Genomic DNA, 25,485 nt, shown 5'->3' on the forward strand with positions numbered 1-25,485 from the left:
AAGAAGCAGGGCCTGAGGAAAAGACACCCACAGGGCAATGAGAAAGTGTGAAACCTTTGAAGACAGCCTATCCGAGCTCAAATCCCAGGCTGCTGCGTCCAAGCAAATTAATCTTTGAGCCCGTTTTGGCCCTGTGTAAATGCGTTGGGAGCTGCCTCAGTGTTCTGGGTTTACTGCAAACATAAAATAAAGTGATATGTGCAAACCACTTAGGACAGAACCTGGCATTCAGAAAGCACTCAATAAATGCTGGTTGGTATTATTTTTATTAGATTCTGCAGAGGGAGGGGAGAACTACAGAAATTATCTTATGTGATTTGTCAAATCACGAGGATTCCACACAATGTGGGAAAGGTAATTCCCGCAAAGGAAATCGGGGTTCTGCTAGGAAGGAGAGGATGGATACTGGGTGACCCCAAATGACAAGTGTCCCAGCTTGGGGTGTTGTGAAGACTTGGCTTCATCATTTCTGGGACTGAACCGAGCATTGTACAGGGAGATGGACCTCGTCCCTGCCCCCCAGGGCGCACCTTCTGGTTGTGGGGAGGCTGGCACTGAACAAGTGATTCGATAAATAACATGAGGATTCCTGAGGACACCAAATACCAAGACGAACGGGAAAGAAATGAACAGGGTGCTGCTTAGGTAACGTGATGGGGTAAAAGAAAATGTTCATGTGCTGGTGTAAAGAGAGTACTTAGCGTCTTAGCTGCTGCCTGGTATATACAAAGCCTCTCTGTATTCCATCCGTGTTGTTTCCCATCCCCTGCCCCTGGGAAGCTCCTGGCTGGGGACTCAGGAATCCTGGCTCCTGGTCCTCGCTGTGCTCCTCAGGCAAGCCCCTTCCCCTCTGTGAGCCTTGCTTTTCACATTGATGGGATTAAGGTGCTGAATCAGTCAGCAGTTTTTCAAAAATTTTAGCCTTCCTGTGTTCCTGTGAGACCCAAATAAAATGGATGAAAGTGGGAGAGGAGTTCGACTTGTGAGTCAGCTTCTCTGTCACCTCCCCTCTGAGGCCCCGAGACACTTCTGCAGACACCTGAGGTGCCTAGCAGTCCCACCTGCAAACCACAAGGTACATAAATAATGTCTTGGAGCAGACAGGGGCAGCAGGAATCCTCGCTTTGCTCTTGCTGTGTGATCTTGGGTTGGTCACTTGACATCTCTGAACCATCTGCATCATCTCTCCAGTGGGGATGGAATTTAGGAGATAGATCTGTGTTCTAGAGCCCACGCTCCACCACTGACTTGCTCTGTGTCTTGGTGAGCTCCTTCCCTTCGCTGGGCCCCAAACATGATGGGACTCCTGACTCCCCAGCCCCCCACCTGGATGTGCCTGTCAAGGAGCATGGCAAATTAAGGAGTCCCCAGAGCACAGCCTGCCCCCTCCTCCCTCCCAGGCTTGATGGAGGAGGGAAATCTAGGAGGACACTGGCAGCCCCACAGCCCAGAAATAACAGGACAGCTGGTGGGCAGCTGACCCCCGGACACAGGGTCTGAGCTGAGGCCTGTTGCCTGGCAACAGGCACCATCACACACCGTGGGTGGCCACGGGTTCCAGTGGTGGCCCATGTCACCGGCCCAGACCACACCACCATCCCTGAAGCCTGGGTAAGCCTGGAGAGCAGGGCTGGAGCAGAGGAGGTTGGAGGGATTGGCCCCATGAGGTCTGAGCTGGTCAGACAGGCCAGGGAGCCAGACAGAGAGGCCCCAGGCAGAAATAGGCCTTTCAAATGCGAAGTGGCCTCTGACACAGCTGCTCCCACTTAGAGAGCTTCCTGCTGCAGGACCTTTCCCTGTGGCCCTCCTAGAAGTACACAGGTGCTACTGTGTAGTTACTATCATCCTTAATCCTGAGGAGAACCAGCAAATGGTGATCGTCCTCCCCTCTGCACAGGTGAGGAAACTGAGACTCAGCCTGGCCCAGTGTGCGACCCAGGATCAGGTGGTGGGTCGGCAGGCGGCCCCCCTCGACTGTGGCCTGAAGAGACAGAGTGGAGGGGTCGGAGGTCGTGGGTAGGTTTCAGAGTGAGTTTGGTGGGAGAGGAGGAAGATGAGGTGGAGAGAGATGGTGCTTGTGGGCCTCATGCCTCCCAGGTCCCGGAGATATAAGGTCTAGGGTGCAACTGCGGCGGAGGGGAAGGTCCCCAGAGGTGAAGTGGTCAAGGCCCTGAACTCCCTGGGGTGGGAGGAGCCCACGTGGCACCTGGGCGGTGGCTCTGGCAGGCAGTCCCCTCCGTGGACACCCTCAGGTCATGAACCTAGAAGCACTGAGCCTCTGGGCGCTGACCTTTCTTCAGACCCCACCTCACCCCTTCCGTGGCCAGCCCAGCTTGGGTCTCTAGGGACTGCTTCAGCGTAGGGGACACAGACCAGGCAGTACACGTGGCACAGGCCCCAGGCCAGGCTTCCACAACTCTGCTTGCTGTCTGTGTGACCCTCCACAGATGAAGCCACCCTCAATTGCTGTGTGACAAACTACCCCACAACCTGAAACAGCAGCACTTCTCGTGTGCCTGAAAGTGCAATCTGGCAGGGCCGGCAGAGACCACTCATCTCTGCTCCTGTTGGCTTTAGCCTGGTGCTCGGGGGCTGGGGCTCGAGTCTCCCGAAGGCTTCTTCACGCCGGGCTGGGTGGTAGCTGCTGGCTGTGGCCTGAGTGGCTCTCCATGGGGCCTCGCTTCCAAGAGGAAGAGTCCCGGGAGAGTCTGTCTCTCTGTCTCCAAAGCCCATTGCTGCCCCACCACCCCGGGAAGGATTGAATGTGCGGGTAACAAAGCATAGGGCGGAGGAGAGGCAGCTGCCTGGAGCTGACAGGTCCCCGCACAGGATCCAAGCGAACTGAGTCCCTGAAGCCTGGGTAAGCCTGGAGGGCAGGGCTGGAGCACAGGAGGCAGGGGCGGGGGTGGGGGGGTGGGGACTCGGCCCCAGGAGGTCTGAGCTGGTCAGGCCAGGGAGCCAGACAGAGAGGCCCCAGGCAGAAACAGGCCTTTCAAACACAGCTGCTCCCACTTAGAAGCTGAGCCGTCCAGGCCAAGAGCCCAGGAGTGCCCTTGATTCCTCCTCTCGCCCACCGTCAAGCGGCCTCCACAGTGCGGGGGTCCACATCAGTCCCCCAGCTCCATGGTCACACTGGGGTGCAGCCACCATCAGCTCTTGCCTGGACCCTTGCAGGAAGCGCCTCACTGTCTACCCTGCCCAGTTCCCAGTCATTTTCCACTCAGCAGCCAGAGAATTTTTTAAACTGTAAACCAACATCACATCACTCCCTGTTTAAAAAGTCTGAGGACTTCTTAGAATAAGATTTAAGCTCTTCAAACCTAGGCTCCTACAGGTGTCGCCATCGACCTTTTGCCCTCTTCACTCGCTCCGTCTGGAATGAGCTGCCGCATCTTTGCTTGTCTGATTCCTTCTAGTCCTTCTGGACTCAGCTTCAGTGTCACCTCCTTGGAGAGGTGCTCTCCGCCCACCTGGGCTAAATGAGTCCTGACCCCCACCTGAGGTCATCTTTCCCACCCTGTGACGTCACTGGTTTGTTGGCTGCTTTTTTCTTTGTCTTCCCTCTACCTAGCCCTGGCTTCATGAGGGCAGGGACCACATTCGTCATGCTCACTGCTGTGTCCTAAGCATCTGAGCAGGGCTTGGGGAAGAGTGGACGCTTAATAAACACTTGTGAATGAGCGACAGAGTTGAATGAATAAATGCACTCATGACACACATATTCTCAGTTAGGGCACTCAGTCGCATGCTCAGACCCTCTCCCACACTTGCAAACATATGCCCTCATCCACGCCTGGCTTACATGTTCAGAAGCTCCCAGACGCATCCTGCCCAGAAACTCGGAGAGCCTCGGGTACCTGCAGCCAGGGACGCTGCCGCCCCCTCCTGGCCCAATCTAGGAAGTGCAGCCAGGTTCAGGACGCCGACCTGAGGCTCACCCTAACTCCTTCCTTGCAGGTACCGGGGACTCCTGCCAGCCCCCTCCCAGGTGGGGTCTCGCTATCATTTCTGGGCTTTCCCTCCCTACCCGGGCCTTTGGCCCCAGGCCTGAACCTCAAAATGTTCTCACCAGGTGTGCAGAAGGAAGGTGGGAAGGAGAAGTGGGAAACTGTGGCTCAGGGAAGTCAGCTCACCGCTTCACCTCTCCAAGCCAGATTTCAGGATCATCGTCAGAGGCCTGGTACGGTAGGGTGCAGTCAGCCTTTGTACTTCGTACGTTCGTAATCAGATGTGAAAGGCTTTGAACGAAGCCCTGGGTTTTATCCTGTGTTCATAGGGAGCCACCACAAGTTTTTGAGCAAGGAAGGGGCAGGATCTAGAAAATAGACCAGACCATGTGAGTCCATCTGTTCATTTATCCATTCATCCAACAGCCTATGGGAATCCAGCAGCGACAAGACGGAGGTGATGGTGGCCTTCACGGAGCATGGTCTGGGGTGACATGTGTAGGAGGGGGATTTGGACTCAGAGGGGCATCACCCCAGTCCTAGGCATGGTGAGTCCTGGGGTGAGAAGAGACTCAGATTAGAGCCCCAGCTCCTGCCCAGGTAGCCCTGTGGGCAGAGCAGAGAGGAGGGTCTGCTCAGCCACTGATTAGTGCAGCCCCGGGCACAGGGCCAAGCTGGGTGCTGCTCAGCCCCTTTCCAGCCTGCCTGATTCAAGATCCACATCTGTTGATTTTTTCCAGTCCAATCAAATAGATGCAAATCTCATGCAAATATATGCAAGAGGTCCTAATTCAAGGTATGTTAAATAAATGTATTATGGTCTGCCTGCTGCAATTATAGTTAAAGTCAGCATTCAGGATGTGACCGACATGAAATGATGAGCTGATTTTAGTATCAGGCAGCGTAATCACATGGGAGACAAGATGAGGCAGAGGCCCAGAGACCCAGACATGCCATGTGGGGAAAGGCACACACAGGCAGGTGTTTGCAGAAGATTCACTGTGCTCAGGAGGTAAGAAAAGAGGAAGGGACAAATTTCATTTCTCACCCGGGTTTAAAGCTTCCGTCCTTCCTTTGAAGGAACATGGAAGAGGAGTTAGACATCCTGGGCACTCATCCCTAACTGGGCTGCCTGGTAGCTCTGTAATTTCCAACTAGTCCCTTCCCCAATCTGTTTTCTCATCTGTATAATGGGTACAATGACAAGGAAGCATGAAGGAGACTATGGCAGGTGTCTCAGGTTAGGTCCCCAGAGGTTGACCCTGAGACAAGGATTCCAGTGAGAGTAAAGATTCCATATAATAGAAGATGACATGATATGATATACTATAATTACTGTGAAGCATTCCCAGGAAAGCTGGTAGAGGATGGAAAATCAAGAGAGAGGATGAACAGAAGTCAAGCAATGATGTGTCATCTCAAAGTCCCACTTTGGACTGATCTGGCAACAGTGTTCTGGAGATACTGTAGATGGCATCTCAGAGGTGTCACATTTGGTGGGCAAAGGAGCTGGGGTATTTATACCCCTGTACTCATCAGTGATTAGAGGAAGTAACTTCCTCTCAGGCATACATACATCTCCAGGCACTTCCTTCTCCATAAACGCAGGCCAAGAGCAGTCCTCTGAAAGACATGGGTGCCGGCTGCTAGGAGTGAAATCACACTGGGAGCTGGCACCCAAGGGATCGTCTGCTATAGGAGGGAAGTGCTCTGGAAACTGTAAAGTGCTGTACCAGGTCCTCATTCCCGGCTCTCATCTGAGCCACTGATCACCCTCACTTCTCACTTCTGGGCAAGTGAGAGCAACAATCCATGTGAATTGCCATGAAGGTAGGAGGACTTGAGAAATGCGAACTGTGGTGATGAGACTGTGTGGAAGCAGCCACCTCATACGCTGCTGGTGGGAGTGTAAACTGGCGTAACTGCTGTGGAGGGCTGTGTCGCAGGATCCATCAAAATTACAAATACACAAATCCTTCAACCCAGCAATTTTATTTCTAGGATGTTTTCCAGTGTATATCCTCACACACACATGAAACAACATATCCACAAGTTCATCTATTGCAGCTCTATTTGTAATAGCAAAGAAATTTAAATAACCTTATTATGCATACCCATATAATGGAATATCCTGCCAAAAAACAAACAAGAGAATGAACAAGTCCTCTCTATACTTTTACTGGATGATCCCCAAGCCCTATAGTTAGCTATATAAAAAAAACAAGATAGGGCTTCCCTGGTGGCGCAGTGGTTGAGAATCTGCCTGCCAATGCAGGGGACACGGGTTCGAGCCCTGGTCTGGGAAGATCCCATGTGCCGTGGAGCAACTAGGCCCATGAGCCACAACTACTGAGCCTGCGTATCTAGAGCTTGTGCTCCGCAACAAGAGAGGCCGCGATAGTGAGAGGCCCGTGCACCGCGATGAAGAGTGGCCCCCACTTGCTGCAACTAGAGAAAGCCCTTGCACAGAAACGAAGACCCAGCACGGCCATAAATAAATAAATAAATAAATAAATAAATAAAAATCAGGATAAAGAACTCTCTGTATATTTATTTAATAAACTCTTGTATAGCCAAGTATTGTTATATGTGTTTTTAAAATATGAATTCACCTAGTCTTCCCAAGAATTCTGTGAGATGGCAGTTATTATAATACCCATTTTGCAGATGAGGAAACTGAGAAACCGAGAGGTTAAGTAACTTGACCAAGGTCATGAAACGAGTAAATGGCGCAGCCAGGATTTGAAGGGTGGAGGAGCCAAAGAATCTGTGCTTTTTATCACTATGTTATATTTCTTCTCTGTAGCTGGAGATTACTCCTAACCAATCATTAGAACTCTGTTTTCCTAAGCAGTGATTGGTTTGAGAAGGGCACATGCCACACTTCTGGCCAATGAGATGTGAGAGGATGTCTGGCGGGGGTGGTGGGGGGATGCTGGGGGGAACACTTCTAGGAAAGGTTTTCTTATTAATTAAAAGAGATGTCCAGGGAGTTCCCTGGTGGCCTAGTGATTAGGATTCTGGGCTTTCACTGCCATGGCCCGGGTTCAATCCCTGGTGGGGGAACTGAGATTCCAGAAGCGGCACAGTGCAGCCAAAAAAAAAAAAGACTGTCCAGAGAACATAGTCTCCGCTCTTCCCGATGTTTGCGTTGTGAAGTTGTCAATGGAAGCGCCACCTAGCGACCGGGAGGGGCCAAGCCTGAAGACAGGCCTATGCACTGATGGAGGGCTGGATCCTTACAAAGCTATCAACCCACTGAAATAGCCTGCCCTGGGCCTCCTGCTTTGTGATATAGGAGGCATCTTTACTGCTTCATGTTGTCAAACTTGAGCAGCAGTAACATCGCAGTTAAATCACAGATGGCTGGACCGCACCCCTGGTGTTTCTGATTCAGTAGGCAAAGCCAAAAATTTACATTTCTGTACACGTTCCCAGTGATGCAGACGCTGGCTGGTCTGAGGACCACACTTTGAGAACCACTGTTTAAAGCATTTTGAGTTAAGGTTTCTGTTCCATGAAGCCAAAAGCATCTTGAGGCATCCTGTGACATGGAGCTGTGTGCCTCCCAAATCCTCTGGGTCAGGGAGGCAACACGGATGCAAGGAGCACCAGACAGAAGTCAGGAGCCTGGGAGGCTTCATCCCTCCATTGTGAAGACCCTTCTCCGCAGGGCCTTTTTCCCCATCTATATAATGGGAAAGAAGTTGGATGAGATTATGGCTAACCTTCGCTCTGGCTTTGACACTCTCTGTTCCAGGATTCACTGGAACGAGCAGTCTGATCCTGGGGACCCAGGTGGTATCAAGCCAGGCCCCTCCGTTGTCTCTCAGCTCCTCTCTCCCTCTCGCCAGGGCCTCTGCGGCTCCCACAGCATCAGGTGCTGGGAGGCAGAGGCAGTGCCACGGTCATTTTTAACGTTACAGTTCCCGGCAGAAAGCTCATTTGGAGCCTGTGTTTGAGCTGGGAGGAGAGGCCGGAGCCAAGTCTCTCCCCACAGGGGTTCCATCTCCCCCGCTTGAGCTGGGGTGCGTCACCAGCCAGCATCTGAGGGGTGCGATGCCTGGGCCTGTGGGAACCACTCCCGAGGGACTCTCACTTTGAAGGTGTTGGGTGAACACAGACTTTGGCGCAATTTCTCCCTCCATAGCAATCAGTCACTGAGAACTGGCTTCTAACTCCCAAATGTCGTTCAGATCTGCCAGGTTCTCCCTGTCTCTCTAGCCTGGGTCCTTGGAAGCAGCTCTAACTAGGCTCTCTGCCTCTGGTCTTGCCCCAAGCCCTCCTGCCCCACAATGAACCCCTCTGGATAAAGTCTACAGCCCTGAGCATGGAACACCCGCACGGCCCTTCACATCTGGCGCCCACCACCTTCTCTGGCATCCCTGCGCCCTCTACACTCCAACTGGACCAAAGTACTACAGTTTCCAGAATGTTCTAGGCTCTCTGAGCCTGGAACATGTGCTTTGCATTCCCCCAGCCCACCGTGCAGCCTCTCAGGACTCAGGGTGGACCCCACAGCAGCAAGTACCAGATGTGTGATTTGCTGGGCCTGGTGCAAAATAAAAGCATGGGGGCCCTGTTCAAAATGTATTAAGAATTTCAAGATGCAACAGCAAAGCATTAAACCAAGTTTGCAGCCCTGCTAAGCTAGGGCCCCGTGTGACTGTACGTGTTGCAGACCCCTGAAGCCCACCCTGCTCTAGGCTGTCACCCCAGTGTCTGCATCCAGGGTCTCCTCTGTGCTCCGCAGCCCTCTGTGTGTCCTGGTCTTGGTAATGACCACCAGCAGTGATTGTCTATTTTTCTCCTCCCACTAGACTGTGAGTACCAGGGGGCAGGACTTGCATCTATCTTGTTCCCCAAATGTCCCAGCTGCCTGGTGCAGAGCTTGGCAATAGGCACTCCTTAAAGATCTGTTGAATTGTCAGTCAACGCATAAACAATCTGTTCAAATATTTTTGCAGAGCCTCTGATGTGCCAGGCACGCTTCTAGGTGCGGGGGCTGAATCCCTGAGTCAAACAGAGACCCTTGCTCTTGTAGAGTTTATGTTCTAGCAATTGAGACACACCTTAACTGTCTTAGGTTGGTCCAGGCAGGAGCAGACCCCGAGGCTAGGATCTGAGTGCTAACGGGGTGTTTGAGAGGAACAGGAAGCACCCGGAGGGGACGGGGAAGTGAAACAAGAAAGGGAGAGAAGCCACACAAGGAAGTGAAACAGCAGGTGACTGTGAGCACAGGGGTTCGCCTCCACGGGGACTCTGAGAAGTCTCCCACCCGAGGGGCTAGAAAGATGGGGAGACTGGTCCACTACCTCCCATTCTCCAGCATCACCTGGATGCCCTGGCCCGGCCCAAGTGCAGCCTGAGCTGCGCCTGCTGGAGGGGATCTTCAGGCAGAGTCCTGGGTGTTGCAGCCACTGGCAGGGAGTGGGCTGGGTGAGCAGTGAGGGAGACGGGCAGGCTGGACATGCAATAAACAATGACCGCAACAGATAAGTAAATGTGTTATAGGTGAGACATAGCGGTGAGTGGAGCAGAGTAAGGGGGCAGGTGTGCATGTGGGGAGGGGCTGCAGAGCCCACTGGATCTGGAACTGAACCCCCCACACCGTCAGCCCACCCTCAGCCTCAGCAGCAGCTGGTGTCCCCACCCACCCTCCCCCTCCCCAACGCCATAGTGTTTTTCTTTTAGCCCTTAATGTGGCCCATATATTGCAATTTCATAGGCACCAATGGCATGAGAGACAAGGACGTAAATTGCTAGAGACTTTTTTTTTTAATTAGTTTATTAGTTATATTTGGTTGCATTGGATCTTCGTTGCTGTGCGTGGGCTTCCTCTAGTTGTGGTGAGTGGGGGCTACTCTTCGTGGCAGTGCTCAGACTTCTCATTGCAGTGACATCTCTTGTTGCTGAGCACAGGCTCTAGGCCGTGCGGGCTTCAGTAGTTGCAGCGCGTGGGCTCAGCAGTTGTGGCTCGCAGGCTCTAGAGCACAGGCTCAGTAGTTGTGGCACACGGGCTTAGTTGCTCCATGGCATGTGGGATCGTCCCGGACCAGGGCTCGAACCCGTGTCCCCTGCATTGGCAGGCAGGTTCTTAACCACTGTGCCACTTTAATTCGGCCTCTGACAATCCCCACACTGGCCTGATGGCCTGGAGAGCCCGTCTCCCCTCCTGCTGGGCCTGACAGCCTGGAGCAGAGGTTAGCTGGCTCCCACCTTCTGGGAAGAGCTGCTAATGAAAGGAGGGAAAGGAGGCACTGGCCCAGCTCCTGGCAGTGGTATGGCTTCCAGGAGCTGCAAGGGAAGGGAACTGAGGCCAGTGCATGGGCAGGGCAGCAGTCAGCCTCCACAGAGCACACCCCCGGCTGGCAGCACTGCGAAATCACATTTGTTTAATTTTGCTTTGACTTGCCTCCCTCAGCAGAAACAGGACTTTGAAGTCCAGGGCCAGACAGGGTTTAATTTGCTTGTGGGAGGGGCTGGATCACCAATTCCCTTGTGAGCCAGCCCCTTGGCCCCTCCCACTGCCCCCCACAATAATTCATGGAAGAACTATGAGCCCTGGCATGGAGAGCACATAACTCACATTCCCAGTTGTCTTCAAAGTTTGTTCGCATCTATGATCTCATTTGCCTCCACACAACCTCATGGATTTGGCAGAAGTACGATTTCCTCTTTCAGAAGGAGGGCAGTGGACACTGACACAGGTTAAGACAAGGCAACGAAGCTGGTCTAGAACCTAATTCCTGAGCTTTGACCCAGTGCCTTGTCTGTCACAGCAGGCTGCGTCCACCTTCCGTGAGCCTCTGGTGAGGCTGAGATCTTGGGGAAGCATTTTTTAAACGTTTTTTAAGAACTGAAATATAACATAGATTAAAAAACAAACACAAATCAGTGCACAGCTCAGTGAATTTCACAAAATTTCACTGTAGATTCAATATCCAGTTCAAGAAACAGAACATTTCCCCAGAAGCTCCAAACTTTGGTGTCACCACCAAGTCACAATCCCTGGGACAATCTTTTACCTTCAGCTTGACTTTTAGTGGCCACTTTACCCTCAGGGCAAGAATTTCCATTCTTGAGGGGAAAACCCCACCGTTTCCAGAAAGACATAGTTTAATGATATAAGAACACTGGGCTGGGGTCTGGAGATCGGGGTTCTAGGACTTGGGCTGTGCCACTTCTATTGCCTGGACCTCAGTTTCCCCATCTGGAAAACGTAGTGATTTCCTCAGGAACTGGACCTGAAACCCCTCTCTGTGAGCCTGAAGTTGTCGGCACCCTTGACTTTAGGTTCTCTATAGGACACAAGCTCTCTGTGGCAGCTGGCAGCTGAGAGTCATACTGACCCCTAGTAACTGGCCTGTGGGGCTCAGGCTCAGCACATGTGTGTCCCCTTTGGTGGTTGCTAATAAAAACCCACAATGGGAGCGGCTTGTGTTTAGGATGTAAGCTGAGAATGCCATTTAATCGCCAATACCTGCTAACTTTTACCGCATGCTTGCTGTACCCTAGCAACTCCACCAAGCGCTTTACACACTTGCAGATCTCATCTCATCTCCCAACAGTTCAATGAGTAGATATTCTTCTTCCCTCTAATACATAAGCTAGGGGTCCTTTTGGCTGCAAGAAAAAGACTGCCCTTTTAGAAAAGGAAATCTCCCTATAACATATAGTCAAGACTGAGGAAGGCAGTTCTGCATTGTGGAGCATCTCACAGGTGTTTTCTATGACCAGATTTTTCTGTCTTTCTGTCCAATCATCCTTGTCTGTTCCAGTCAATTACAAATGGTCCCATGAAGACATGAGTCTATTTTCCCACCTTCTGAATCTGGGCCAGCCTCTTACTGTCTTTGATCAATAGAATGCAATGGAAGTAAGGATGTGAAAATTCTAAGCCTAGGCCCCGGGAGACCTTGATGTAAGCCATCCCTGCTGAGCCCAGCCCAAATTTCTGACCCCCAGAATCCTGAGCAAATAAATGATTACTGTGTTAAGCCACTACAGTTGGGGATTTTTTTTAATTGGCAAAAACTGATACAGCTGTGTTGGCTTTTTGTCCTTAGGTTTGTCATCACTCTCATGGTTATAAAATAGCTGCTGTAGCTTTATAAAACCAAAGTCAAGACAGGAGGAAGGGGATGGATCAAAAAGGGACCATTTTCTCAAAATGTTCTTTTCTTTTTTCTGGGACAAAAATCTTACTAAGAGCCTTCATGTTTCCCAGTAACCTCATTAGAACCTGGTCTTTCGTTCATTCCTCACCAGTCATTTGCTAAGGGACACAGCACCATGATAAATATTACCACTCATGTGGTGGCAGGTCCTGCCCTCAGGGAGCTTACAGTCTCAGTAAAGTGAACTTATAATACAAGGCAGCTAGCAAATGCAGATGTAAAGCCCAGATGGTTAAGGCTGCAGGAGCTCGGAGGAGCAGATGCTCCATGAGTAATCCAGGAAAGCTTCCTGGAAGAGGCACCTCCAGGGTATGGACCTGAGAGATTATGTGCTGGTCAGTTTCAGAGAACAGAATTACTCTTGCTAATTTGTGCAGAAAGGAGTCTACACCAGAGTAGTAAGTGGCTTACAGAATTTGTGGAAGAATTGAGAAACAACCTCTAGGCTCACCTTCTGGAAGTGATTCCCAAAGTCATGCTGCAGAACTGGGCCACCAAGCAAGTTACTGTCCCTACCACAATGAGGAAGCTGCCTGCAGAAGTGAGAAACAGGGCTTCTCTGGTGGTGGAGTGGTTAAGAATCCACCTGCCAATGCAGGAGACACGGGTTCGAGCCCTGATCCAGGAAGATCCCACATGCCACAGAGCAACTAAGCCCGTGCGCCACAACTACTGAGCCTGCGCTCTAGAGACTGCGAGCCACAACTACTGAGCCCGTGTGCCACAACTACTGAAGCCCGTGCACTTAAAGCCCGTGCTCCCAACAAGAGAAGCCACCACAATGAGAATCCTGTGCCCCACAACGAAGAGTAGCCCCCGCTTGCCGCAACCAGAGAAAAGCCCGCGTGCAGCAATGAAGACCCAACGCAGCCACTTATTAAAAAAAAAGTGAGAAACAGTTGTTCTGCTTGCTGCCTCCAGAACCATATTGCCTTCGCTGTGACCCACGTGGGCAAAGTAAATGCCTGTGTCCTGCCCCCCTCCCCACCTCACTCAGTTCTACATTTAAGTCTTGCACAAGTGCATCTGATGGGTCAGATGAAATTACATCCAAATCTCTAGCTGCACAAGAGTCTGAGACATGTGTTCCTAGCTTTCCATTCGCTGCAGTAGAGAAAGTCACACTGGAAGTAGGTTCAGCTAGATATTGTTAGAATTCACCAGCAAAACTACTTGAGGTAGAATATTCTTTGTGGGAAGTTTTATGTTAACAAACTCAATGTCTTTAACAGCTATAGAGCTACTCATATCTTCTGTTCCATCTTGTGTCAGTTTTGTTATTTTTGTTCATTTTGGAATTTTCTCATTCCATCTAAATTGTTAAATTTGTTAGCTAGTCTAGATTATAATCAAACCAATCCACTGTGTCCACTACACATGAATAAACATTGCTCTCTTCAGAATTGGGAGATGCTGGATGGCTTTCACATGTTTGTACTGGAACTAATTCAGCTGCTTAGATGTTGACGAGGTATGGAGGGGTAAGGGGACACACCAGAAGCCTCTCTGTGGCCAGTCCAGCTCCTTAGGTGGGGATGAAAGGTCCCATGTCTGTCCATCCACAACTACAGAAGTAAAAATGTCTGATGTGTTGGAGACAGGGGAGGAGAGGGGTTTAGTGTTTCTTGAGTACAGAGGACAGTTTTGGGAATGCCTTGCCTAACTTTCTGTGGAGACCGTTCACCCAAACCGTAGGGTATGACACAGGCTGTCATGTTTAAGCAATGTGACCCCAGCCCACCCCAGCCCCCATAGCTGATTGGACCAGGGGTAGACTCTTGATCCTGGCTGAACCAGTCTCTTTCCTGGAAATATAGATTTGGGACCAAGAGTTTAGTTTGGGCTGATCTCTTGAATGGAGGAGCTCTAAAAACATTATGGTTCTTGGTGGCCGTGGCAGAGAAGGACAAGTATAGCAGAGATGCAGCGAGTAACATGGGGAGAAAGTTTCTTGGAGGCCTGGGTCCCAAATCTGTGCCATGCCTTTGTCCTTGGAGCTCCAGGAGAAAGGTTTCTATCCTGTAATTATTTTCCCTTAAGCAAACTTGCAGGCGGAGCAGCGTTGCTGTTATTTACAACCAACAATCCTAACTATTGTAACTGGGTTAGAGAAGACTGAGGGTTGGAACTCAGAGACATATTGGCCCCCAAACCACCCTCATCATCTTCCTTAATTCAGCTAATTAGAACAAAGTGGTATGAGGATCATGGCAGAGAGAGGAGAAATATTTGTTGAAGTATATATAGTGTGTGTATATAATATATATGCAAATTAATGTGTTATTTTTCATGCTCATTGCATATAAGCAAAAAGGTGAAAACCCTTTGTAATCTCACCCTGAGTAGGTATATGCATACAGAACACCACGACAAAGAGGGGCATGGTAAACTTTTATGATTAGCTGAGCTTTGCCGTAAGTATCAGCAAAGAGAACCTCGTGAGTGATGAAGACTAGGGTAAGCCGTTCCTTTCTCAAGGTGGTCAGGACAAAATAGTTTCAAACCAGTGTATTCTGGTCTAGTCTCACCCGATCCCCATCAACTGCTGAAATTCAGGAATTAATTGAGCCCTCTACCACCCACAACTAAAGTTGGGCATGTAGCAAAACAAAATTGTATTCACGTTTGGCATCAGAACTTCTTTTGTGGGGAGTAGGAGTGGGGAAGATACCTTGGGAAATAACTAAGGGTAGAAAGTGAGGGCTTAAGTGTTGGCAGGGTCAGGGCACCAATGAGGAAAAGTCAAACTGCCCTGCCTGAGATGTGTGCTTTTTCCCAGGAAGGGGGTTGGAAAGGAGAGAGAAGAAAGTGGAGGAGGGAAGGGGATTTGCTGCAGAGACAGTTGGGCCTGAGCTGTGGAGGGCAAAAGGCCTGGAGGAAGCCCCTGTCGCTAGGAGACCGATTGGAGTTCAAGAACATTGTTGGGTACCGAAATGCAACCTTGCTTACAGAATGCTGTACAGTGCAACTCCTCTCCATCACTCCCACAGTTTATTAAAGTCTGCTCTTTTAACAGGTTCTTTGTGTGGATTGGTTTTCTTTCCTTTGGCAGGGGATGGTGGTGATGGTATAGAGGATTGAGCAGTATGGGAACATTTGAAGGCACCCATGTTGAAGCAGAGATAACACTTGGGGAAGCAGGAGTTCGAAGCCAGAATTGACATTGAGGGTGTCAATCATACTCCTACCCCACCCTGGAAATTCACAGATACCTTAAGGAAATCTTTAACAAGGCTAGGAGCCAAGGGTTCTAGCAAATCTTATTAAGATCTCAAGAGGTAGGGAGGCCCAGCCAATACAGGTTTTAAATAAAACATTAAAAATTGCAACTACAAGCACCATCCCCCAAACACAATAGCAGTAGCACCTGAAGGTTGAGGTAGCCATACCCAGGAAGATTGTGTACCCAGACCCATGGCTTGGATCACAACTGGTCTTAGCCAATCTCAACAGTCCTGTTCCCCACTTTCCCAGCTAAGGGTGGCCTCATGCCACAGTTCTGATGAATGAGACCTATGCAAAATTCTGCTGACTTGGGTGTAGGGTGGGTTTGGGGGTTCTTAAAGCTTTTGCTTTCTTCTTCTGCCTTGAACACAGACACGATGGTTGGTGTAATGGCCACCATTTTGTTACCATGAGGGAAAGGTCAAGAAAATCACAAAGATATGTGTCCTGACACAGCTGAGCTGCTGAACCAAAACCAACAGCCACCTATCTCTGGTCTCATTATATTAGAACAATAAATCTCTATTGGATTATAGCCTTCAGAGTCAAATTGTCTGTTTCTTGCACTAAACACATTTCTAAATGGGTACAGAGGTGGCTGAAGGAAACTGCCCCCCAAATGACTTGATTTTACTCATGTTTGAGAATTAAAGACAAATTCAGAGGACAATTTAATCAGATGCCTGGAACCAACAGGCTCAGCTCCAGCCCTGGTGCGAACAGAGAAGAACTGCCAAATCTCATTATCGAAGGCACAGAACAGCCCTCCAGTGAAGCATCAAAGTTAATAGTGTATCTCAAACTCATCCACAAGCAAAGCCAAGGCAGCAAAATGAAGCCAGTGATGGATGCTGCCATATCAGCTGTTTGCTTGCTATGGTTTTAGTCCCTTCATCGTCAACAACTTCAGGATCCCGCTAGAGAAATGGATGATCAAACAGGAGAGCTGGGAAAGGGTTTGCCACTTCTAGCTTGAGGGAATAAGAGCAGGCATTTGTGCACAAGAAAAATCAATCAAGAGTAGGCAGCTATAGCCACTATTTTATTTATGAGAAAGCAGACAGGATGAGAGTTTCAAGGGCTTTGGATATAAACTAATTGATTTATTCATCAAGTATTTATTAAGTACCTATGGTGTACCAGTTCCCATGCTCCTTGTCAGCAAGATACTCTTGAGTGTAGCGGAGTCAATAAACCAAGCATACAAATAACTACAACATAAAACAAAGGGATCTTGGTAGAGGAGCAAAATGTGTTGGAGTCCTGGGAAGTGAGGTAACTTTGTATCCAGTGGACGGGAGGAAGAGATTCAGTTCAGCTGCAAAATTGCTATTGGGGGTACCTATGACATGAGCATATAAAAATAAAAGGAAAAGGAACAGATTTATCCATGATGCAGGGGCTCTGTTCCTGATTGGTCCCCAGCAAATAGAACATGTTAAATGAGCATATTTCTTAGTCACCTACAGAGTTTGAGAGGCACTATGCTGGGCACTTTTGGTATCTGGGTAAAGAGGTTACTGCCATTTTTTCAAAAGGGGACTGACATCCAGAAAAGAGAGGTATTGTCCATGGGTGCTATGTCAGGGTTTGAATCCAGATATACCCGAATCCAAATCCAGGCTCAATACACAACATTACACTGACTCCTTTTACTCATCAGGACACCTTCAGAGAATCCAACTGAATCAAACTGCCCTGCCTGAGATGTGTGCAGAAAAGGGGATTTACAGAACCATGTAACCAAAGAGTTTACTGTGGGTTCAGGTAAGAGTTGCTCCAGCAGTTCAAATGAACTCACCAAAGGCCTAATTTCTTTTGATCTCACAGTGCTGTGTTGTTTAGCTTTTCCTCTGGCTCCACAATTGCCCCATCACAAAAATAGGTCCAGGTTCTCCTCTGTACACCATGGTCCCATTGTTCTGTACTTCATATCATCTACACTATTGACTAAAGGAAGAGAGAAGATATACCCTGGTAGCCCTTGTAGAAAGGAGAGAAAACCAACTTCACCTTTCCAGGAATTCTGGCAAACATTTTCTCGCATGTCATTGGCTCTGGTGGGTCATGTGCCTACTCCCAAAAATATCAGTGTGTGTTCCCTGAGGATGACTTTTATAAACAGAAAAGACTATTTTTGGTTACTTTAAAATTTGCATTTAGTATTAAACATATTAAGGTTAGAAATTAAAAACCTAGTTCTTTAAACTGTGAAGTTCAACTTATAAATCTTTATTCTACCTCTAGATCTAGCAGACTTTAATCATCAATTTTAGGGGGCCTTTGCAATTAACTTAAACATATCAAACTGCACTATTAAATTTAATATAGTTGATTTTATTTTTGAGTACTTTCATTATCTAATAAATAAAACTTAAATATATAAGTAATACTTGCAATATGGTGACTTTTAAGGCTTCTTACATGTTTCAAATCAGTTTACAAACTTAATAAAATCACTTACACTGGTGGCGCAGTGGTTAAGAATCCACCTGCCAATGCAGGGGACACAGGTTTGAGCCCTGGTCCCGGAAGGTCCCACATGCCATGGAGCAACTAAGCCTGCCAGCCACAACTACTGAGCCCACATGCCACAACTACTGAAGTCTGCACGCCTAGAGCCCATTCTCCGCAACAAGAGAAGTCACCGCAATGAGAAGCCCGCACACCACAAAGGAGAGTAGCCCCTGCTTGCTGCAACTAGAGAAAGTCCATGCAAAGTAACGAAGACCCACCACAGCCAAAAGTAAATTAATTTAAAAAATATCACACTTTTTAATATAAAATCATAAATCTAAATCAATTACTCAATTACATTTTTAATTGGAATCATAAATTGATCTCTTGTACACTCCAATATGCCAAATAATTTTAAACATTACTAGTACTTTAAAAATACCAAATATACATAAATATTCCTGAACCAAACACACAAAAAGTATTCAATGTGAGTATGGTTTACTTCATTATTTCTATTAACAATGTTAAAACTTCTTGGGGTTAAAAGACACTTCCCCGCTTAGGAAACATGGCCTTCTAAGCAAGGCAGATCCCTGTCTCAGGGTAAAGGGTATAGATGGACTTGCAAAGATTGAGCTGAGGTCTAAACACCCATCAGGCCATCCATCAGGCCTGAGCTGCTGATGGAATGTGCTGAAACCTACTTAGAGTTGCCATAATAGAGATTCCATAATTTCTAGAGAGGTTGTGGTAGAGTAGTAATGATGGGGGAGAAGAGGAGGGCTTCAGTCACGTAGGATATTTTGGGCCATCATAGGACTTTGGCTCTCTAAGGGGAAACCCTTACATAGTTCTGAGCAGAGAAGTGGTAGTCTCCTTATTTTAATGGTGAACCTGAGACCCAGTTGTTGCCAATGAGTTGTGAGAGGAAATCTGCCCGAGGGCTTCTGGGAAAGGTTTCCTTGACCTTAAAAGAAAGCATAAGAAAGAACCACCCCCCCCACACACACACATACACACACATTTTTATTTTCTTCTAGACATTGTCCCATGAAAATGTGATGCCTGGAGCCATGGCAATTATCTTGTGATGATTAAGAAGCTACCTACCTGAAGGGGGCTTCCCTGGTGGCGCAATGGTTGAGGGTCCACCTGCCGATGCAGGGGACGCGGGTTCGTGCCCCGGTCCGGGAAGATCCCACATGCCGCGGAGCGGCTAGGCCCGTGAGCCATGGCCGCTGAGCCTGCGCATCCGGAGCCTGTGCTCCACAACGGGAGAGGCCACAGCAGTGAGAGGCCCGCGTACCGCAAAAAAAAAAAAAAAAAAGAAGCTACCTGAAAACAATCTGACTCTAAACATGCCTAAGGTGAAACTTCTTTTTTTAACAGCTTTCTTGAGATATAATTCGCATACCACACAATTGGCTCTTTTAAATTCAGTGGTTTTAAACATATTCACAGAGTTGTGCAATCATCCCCTCAAATAATTTGGGACTTTTTACCACCACAAATGTAAACCCTTTACCCATTAGCACTCTTAATTTCTTCATACCACTTTTCATTTCCTCTCAACCTCCTCAATTCTAACCAAGCATTAAATTACTTTCTGTCTCTATAGATTTGCCTGTTCTGGACATTTTGTATAAATGGAATCATATAATATGTGGTCTTTTGTGACTGGCTTCTTTTACCTAGCATGTTTTCAAGGCTCATACATGTTGGAACCTGCGTCAATATTTCACTCCTTTTTATTGCTGAATTAATTATATTCCATCATATAGCTATACCACATTTTAAAAAATACATTCATTAGTTGATGGACACTTGGGTTGTTTGCACTTTTTGCCTAACTATGAATAATGCTGCTATGAAAATTTGTACACGATTTTTTGTGTGGACATATGTTTCAGTTTCTCTTGGGTATGTACCTGTAAGTGGAATTGCTGCGTCATATGGCAACTTTGTGTAAACACAAAATCTTTTGAGGACTTGCCTGACTCTTTTGCAAAGTGACTGCACATTTTACATCCCCACTGCCAATGTACGAGAGTAACAATTTCACCACATCCTTGCTAGTTCTTGTTATTGTCTGTCTTTTTTACTACAGCCATCCTAGTGGTGGGAAGAGATATCTCATGGTTTTGATCTGTAGTTTCCTAATGGTGGATGGTGTTGCATCTTTTCATGTGATAGTGGTCATTTGTTTATCTTCTTCAGAGAAATGTCTATTCATTCATGTTCTTAGCCCATTTTTAAATTGGGTTATTTGTCTTTTATTTTTGAGTGGAAGAGTTCTTTATATATTCCGGATACTAGCCCTTTTTTATATTTGTGATTTGCAAATACTTTCTCTCATTCCTTGTATTGTCTTTTCCACTTTCTTGATGATGCCCTTTGTAAGCACAAAAGTTATTACTTTTAATGAAGTGCAGTTTATCTTTTTTTTTTTTAATCTACCAAACGTTTCTGGTATTATGTATAAGAAGGCCTTGCCTAACTTTAGGTCATGAAAATGTACTCCTTTTTTTTTCTGAGTTTTATACGCTTAACTCTTCCATTTACATCTATTATCAATTCTGAGTTAATTTTGGTGGACGATGTGAGGTAGAGATCCAACTTCATTCCTTTGTGTGAGGCAAAGGAATCCAGTTGTCTCAGCATCATTTGTTGAAAAGACTCTTCTTCCCCCATTGAATTTTCTTGGGACCAATGTTGAAAATCAATAGATGATCAATGTAGGAGTTTATTTCTTACCTCTCGACTTTATTCCATTGATCTTTCTATCTATCCTATGCCAGTACTACATTGTCTTGATCACTGTAACTTTGGGGTAAATTTTGAATTCAGGAAGTGCAAGTCCTCAACCTTGTTCTTCTTTTTCAAGATTGTTTTGACTATTTGGGGTCCCATGAGATTCCATATGTATTTTAGGGTCACCTTGTCAATTTCTGGAAGACAGATAACTTGGATTTGTTAGGGATTGTATTGACTCTATAGATCAATTGAGGATTGTTGCCTTCTTAATATTAAGTCTTCTAATTCATCACCATTGAATGTTGTTCCATTTATTTAGGAATTTAGAGCAAAAGTCTTGTATGTATTTTGTAAAATTTACTTCTAAGTATTTTTCCCTTTTGATACTACTGTAAATGGAATTGTTTTATTAATTTTATTTCATATTGTTCATTGCTAGTGTAGAGAAATAAAACTGATTTGTATACCTTGTATCCTGCAGACTTGGCAAACTCATTCATTGTAATAGACTTTAATGGTTTTCTTAGAATTTCCTTTATACAAAATTTTGTCATGTAAAAATATAGGTTTACTTGCTATAGAATTCTTTCCTTCCCCTCACAGCACTTTAAATATGACATCCCACTGCCCTCTGAACTTCATAGTTTCTGATGAGAAATCAGCTGTTAATATTATTGATGATCGCGTATAAGTGATGAATTGCTGCTTTCTTGCCGCTTTCAACATTCTCTCCCTGTCTTCACCTTTCAAGAGCTTGAATATAGTGTGTCTAACGTAGATCTTTTTGAGTTTATCCTGTTTGGATTTCACTGAGCTTCTTGCACATTTAATGTTTTTTAACAAATTTGGAAAGTTTTTGGCCACAGTTTCTTCAGATATTCTCTTTGCTTTTGTGTCCCTTTTTTTCTCTCCTATCTGTCTGGACTCCCATTATGTATACATTGGTAGACTTGGTGGTATCTCACATGCCTCTAAGCAACTCTTCATTTTAATTTCTGCTTTTCTTTTCCTGTTTGTTCTTCATTGTACAGTCTATATCAATCTATCTTCAAATTCACTAATTATTTTTTTCTGCCAGCACAAATCTACTGCTGACTCCTGCTGGTGAGGTCTTTCAATTCAGTTATTACATTTTCAACTCCAGAATTTCCACCTGATTCTTTTTTTGGTAATTCTTATCTCTTTACTGTTATGCTCTATTCAATGAGACATTATAATTACAGCTTCTATTATTTCTCTTTTTTAGAGTAAAACCAAAACATGTTTATTTAGAGCTGTTATTAAATTACTAATTTAAAAAGAAGTTTTTAATAATTTATTTTTAATATCAAATATAGCTATGATCTTGGTGTTTTCTTTGTTTTTTTTTTTTTTTTGCAGTACGTGGGCCTCTCACTGTTGTGGCCTCTCCCGTTGCGGAGCACAGGCTCCGGACGCGCAGGCTTAGAAGCCATGGCTCACGGGAGCAGCCGCTCCGTGGCATGTGGGATCTTCCCAGACTGGGGCACGAACCCGTGTCCCCTGCAGTGGCAGGCGGACCCTCAACCACTGCACCACCAGGAAAGCCCTTATGATCTTGTTTTATTGTTTATAAGGAGACCCTGCTCTTAGACTGTTGCATACAAAAAAAGGCAACAGTGAATAAAAGTAGTCTTGTTTTCTTTTTTAAATTTAATTTTATTTATTTTTTTATACAGCAGGTTCTTACTAGTTATCAATTTAATACATATTATTGTATATATGTCAATCCCAATCTCCCAATTCATCACACCACCACACCCCCACCCAACCACTTTCCCCCTTTGGTGTCCATACGTTTGGTCTCTACATCTATGTCTATATTTCTGCCCTGCAAACCAGTTCATCTGTACCATTTTTCTAGGTTCCACATATATGCATTAATATATGATATTTGTTTTTCTCTTTCTGACTTAACTTACTTCGCTGTGTATGACAGTCTCTAGTTCCATCCACATCTCTACAAATGAACCAATTGTGTTCCTTTTTATGACTGATCAATATTCCATTGTATATATGTACCACATCTTCTTTATCCATTCGTTTGTTGATGGGCATTTAGGTTGCTTCTATGACCTGACTATTGTAAATAGTGCTGCAATGAACATTGGGGTGCATGTGTCTTTTGGAATTACTGGGTACAGCCCAGTAGTGGGATTGCTGGGTCATATGGTAATTCTATTTTTAGTTTTTTAAGGAACCTCCATACTGTTCTCCATAGTGGCTGTATCAATTTACATTCCCACCAACAGTGCAAGAGGCTTCCCTTTTCTCCACACCCTCTCCAGCATTTGTTGTTTGTAGATTTTCTGATGATGCCCATTCTAACTGGTGTGAGGTGATACCTCATTGTAGATTTGATTTGCATTTCTCTAATACTTAGTGATGTTGAGCAGCTTTTCATGTGCCTCTTGGCCATCTGTATGTCTTCTTTGGAGAAAAGTCTATTTAGGTCTTCTGCCCATTTTTTGATTGGGTTGTTTGCTTTTATAATATTGAGCTGAATGAGCTGCTTATGTATTTTGGGGAATAATCCTTTGTCCGTTGCTGCATTTGCAAATATTTTCTCCCATTCTGAGGGTTGTCTTTTTGTCTTGTTTGTAGTTTCCTTTGCTTTGCAAAAGCTTTTACGTTTCATTAGGTCCCATTTGTTTATTTTTGTTTTTATTTCCATTACTCTAGGAGGTGGATCAAAAAGATCTTGCTGCGATTTATGTCAAAGAGTGTTCTTCCTATGTTTTCCTCTAAGAGTTTTATAGTGTTCAGTCTTACATTTAGGTCTCTGATCCATTTTGAGCTTATTTTTGTGTATGGTGTTAGGGAGTGTTCTAATTTCATTCTTCTACATGTAGCTGTCCACTTTTCCCAGCACCACTTATTGAGGGGACTTTCTTTTCTCCATTGTATATCCTTGCCTCCTTTGGCAAGAATATACAACTAATTATAGTTGGATAGCAGAGCATAGGTGCGTGGGTTTATCTCTGAGATTTCTATCCTGTTCCACTGATCTGTATGTCTGTTTTTGTCCCAGTACCATAATGTCTTGATTACTGTAGCTTCGTAGTATAGTCTGATGTCAGGGATTCTGATTCCTCCAGCTCCGTTTTTTTCCCTCAAGACAGATTTGGCTATTTGGGGTCTTTTGTGTCTCCATACAAATTGTGAGAATTTTTGTTCTAGTTCTGTAAAAAAAAATGCCATTGGTAATTAGATAGGGATTACATTGAATCTGTAGATTGCTTTTGGTAGTATAGTCATTTTCACAATATTGATTCTTCCAATCCAAGAACATGGTATATCTCTCCATCTGTTGGTATCATCTTTAATTTCTTTCATCAGTGTCTTATAGTTTTCTGTATACAGGTGTTTTGTCTCCCTAGGTAGGTTTATTCGTAGGTATTTTATTCTTTTTGTTACAATGGTGAATGGGATTGTTTCCTTAATTTCTCTTTCTGAGCTTTCCTTGTTAGTGTATAAGAATGCAAGAGATTTCTGTGCATTAATTTTGTATCCTGCAACTTTACCAAATTCATTGACTAACTCTAGTAGTTTTCTGGTAGCATATTTAGGATAATTTATGTATAGTATCATGTCATCTGCAAACAGTGACAATTTTACTTTTTCTTTTCCAATTTGTATTCCTTTTATTCTTTTTCTTCTCTGATTGTTGTGGCTAGGACTCCCAAAACTAAGTTGAATAATAGTGGTTAGAGTGGACATCCTTGTCTTGTTCCTGATCTTAGAGGAAATGCTTTCAGTTTTTCACCATTTAGAATGATGTTTGCTGTGGGTTTGTTGTATATGGCCTTTATTATGTTGAGGTAGAGTCCCCCTATGATGACTTTCTGGAGAGTTTTTACCAGAAATCGGTGTTGAATTTTGTCAAAAGCTTTTTCTGCATCTATTGGATGATCATATGGTTATTATTCTTTAATTTGTTAATATGTTGTATCACATTGATTGATTTGCATATATTGAAGAATCCTTGCATCCCTGGGATAAATCCCAGTTGATCATGGTGTATTATCCTTTTAATGTGTTGCTGGATTCTGTTTGCTAGTATTTGGTTGAGGATTTTTTCATCTATATTCATCAGTGATACTGGTCTTTAATTTTCTTTTTTTGTAGCATCTTTGTCTGGTTTTGGTATCAGGGTGATGGTGGCCTCATAGAATGAGTTTGGGAGTGTTCCTCTCTCTGCAATTTTTTGGAAGAGTTTGAGAAGGATGGGTGTTAGCTCTTCTCTAAATGTTTGACAGAATTTACCTGTGAAGCATCTGGTCCTGGGCTTTTGTTTGTTGAAAGATTTTAAATCACAATTTCACTTTCATTACTTGTGATTGGTCAGTTCATATTTTCTATTTCTTCCTGGTTCAGTCTTGGAAGGTTATACCTTTCTAAGAATTTACTCATTTCTTCCAGGTTGTTCACTTTATTGGCATAGAATTGCTTGTACTAGTCTCTTAGGATGCTTTGCATTTCTGCAGTGTCTGTTGTAACTTCTCCTTTTTGATTTCTAATTTTCTTGATCTGAGTCCTCTCCCTCTTTTTCTTGATGAGTCTGGCTAATGGTTTATCAACTTTGTTTATCTTCTCAAAGAACCAGTTTTTAGTTTTATTTATCTTTGTTATTGTTTTCTTTGTTTCTATTTCATTTATTTCTACTCTGATCTTTATGATTTCTTTCCTTCTACTAACTTCGGGTTTTGTTTGTTCTTTCTCCATTTCCTTTTGGTGTAAGGTTAGATTGTTTATTTGAGATTTTTCTTGTTTCTTGAGGTAGGCTTGTATTGTTATAAACTTCCCTCTTAGAACTGCTTTTGCTGCATCCCATAAGTTTTGGATCGTTGTGTTTTCATTGTAGTTTGTCTCTAGGTATTTTTTGATTTCCTCTTGATTTC

This window comes from Aethalodelphis obliquidens, unplaced genomic scaffold (assembly GCF_003676395.1).
Source record: "Aethalodelphis obliquidens isolate GAN/ISIS:26980383/991018 unplaced genomic scaffold, ASM367639v1 scaffold42, whole genome shotgun sequence".
NCBI classification, from domain to species: Eukaryota; Metazoa; Chordata; class Mammalia; order Artiodactyla; family Delphinidae; genus Aethalodelphis; species Aethalodelphis obliquidens.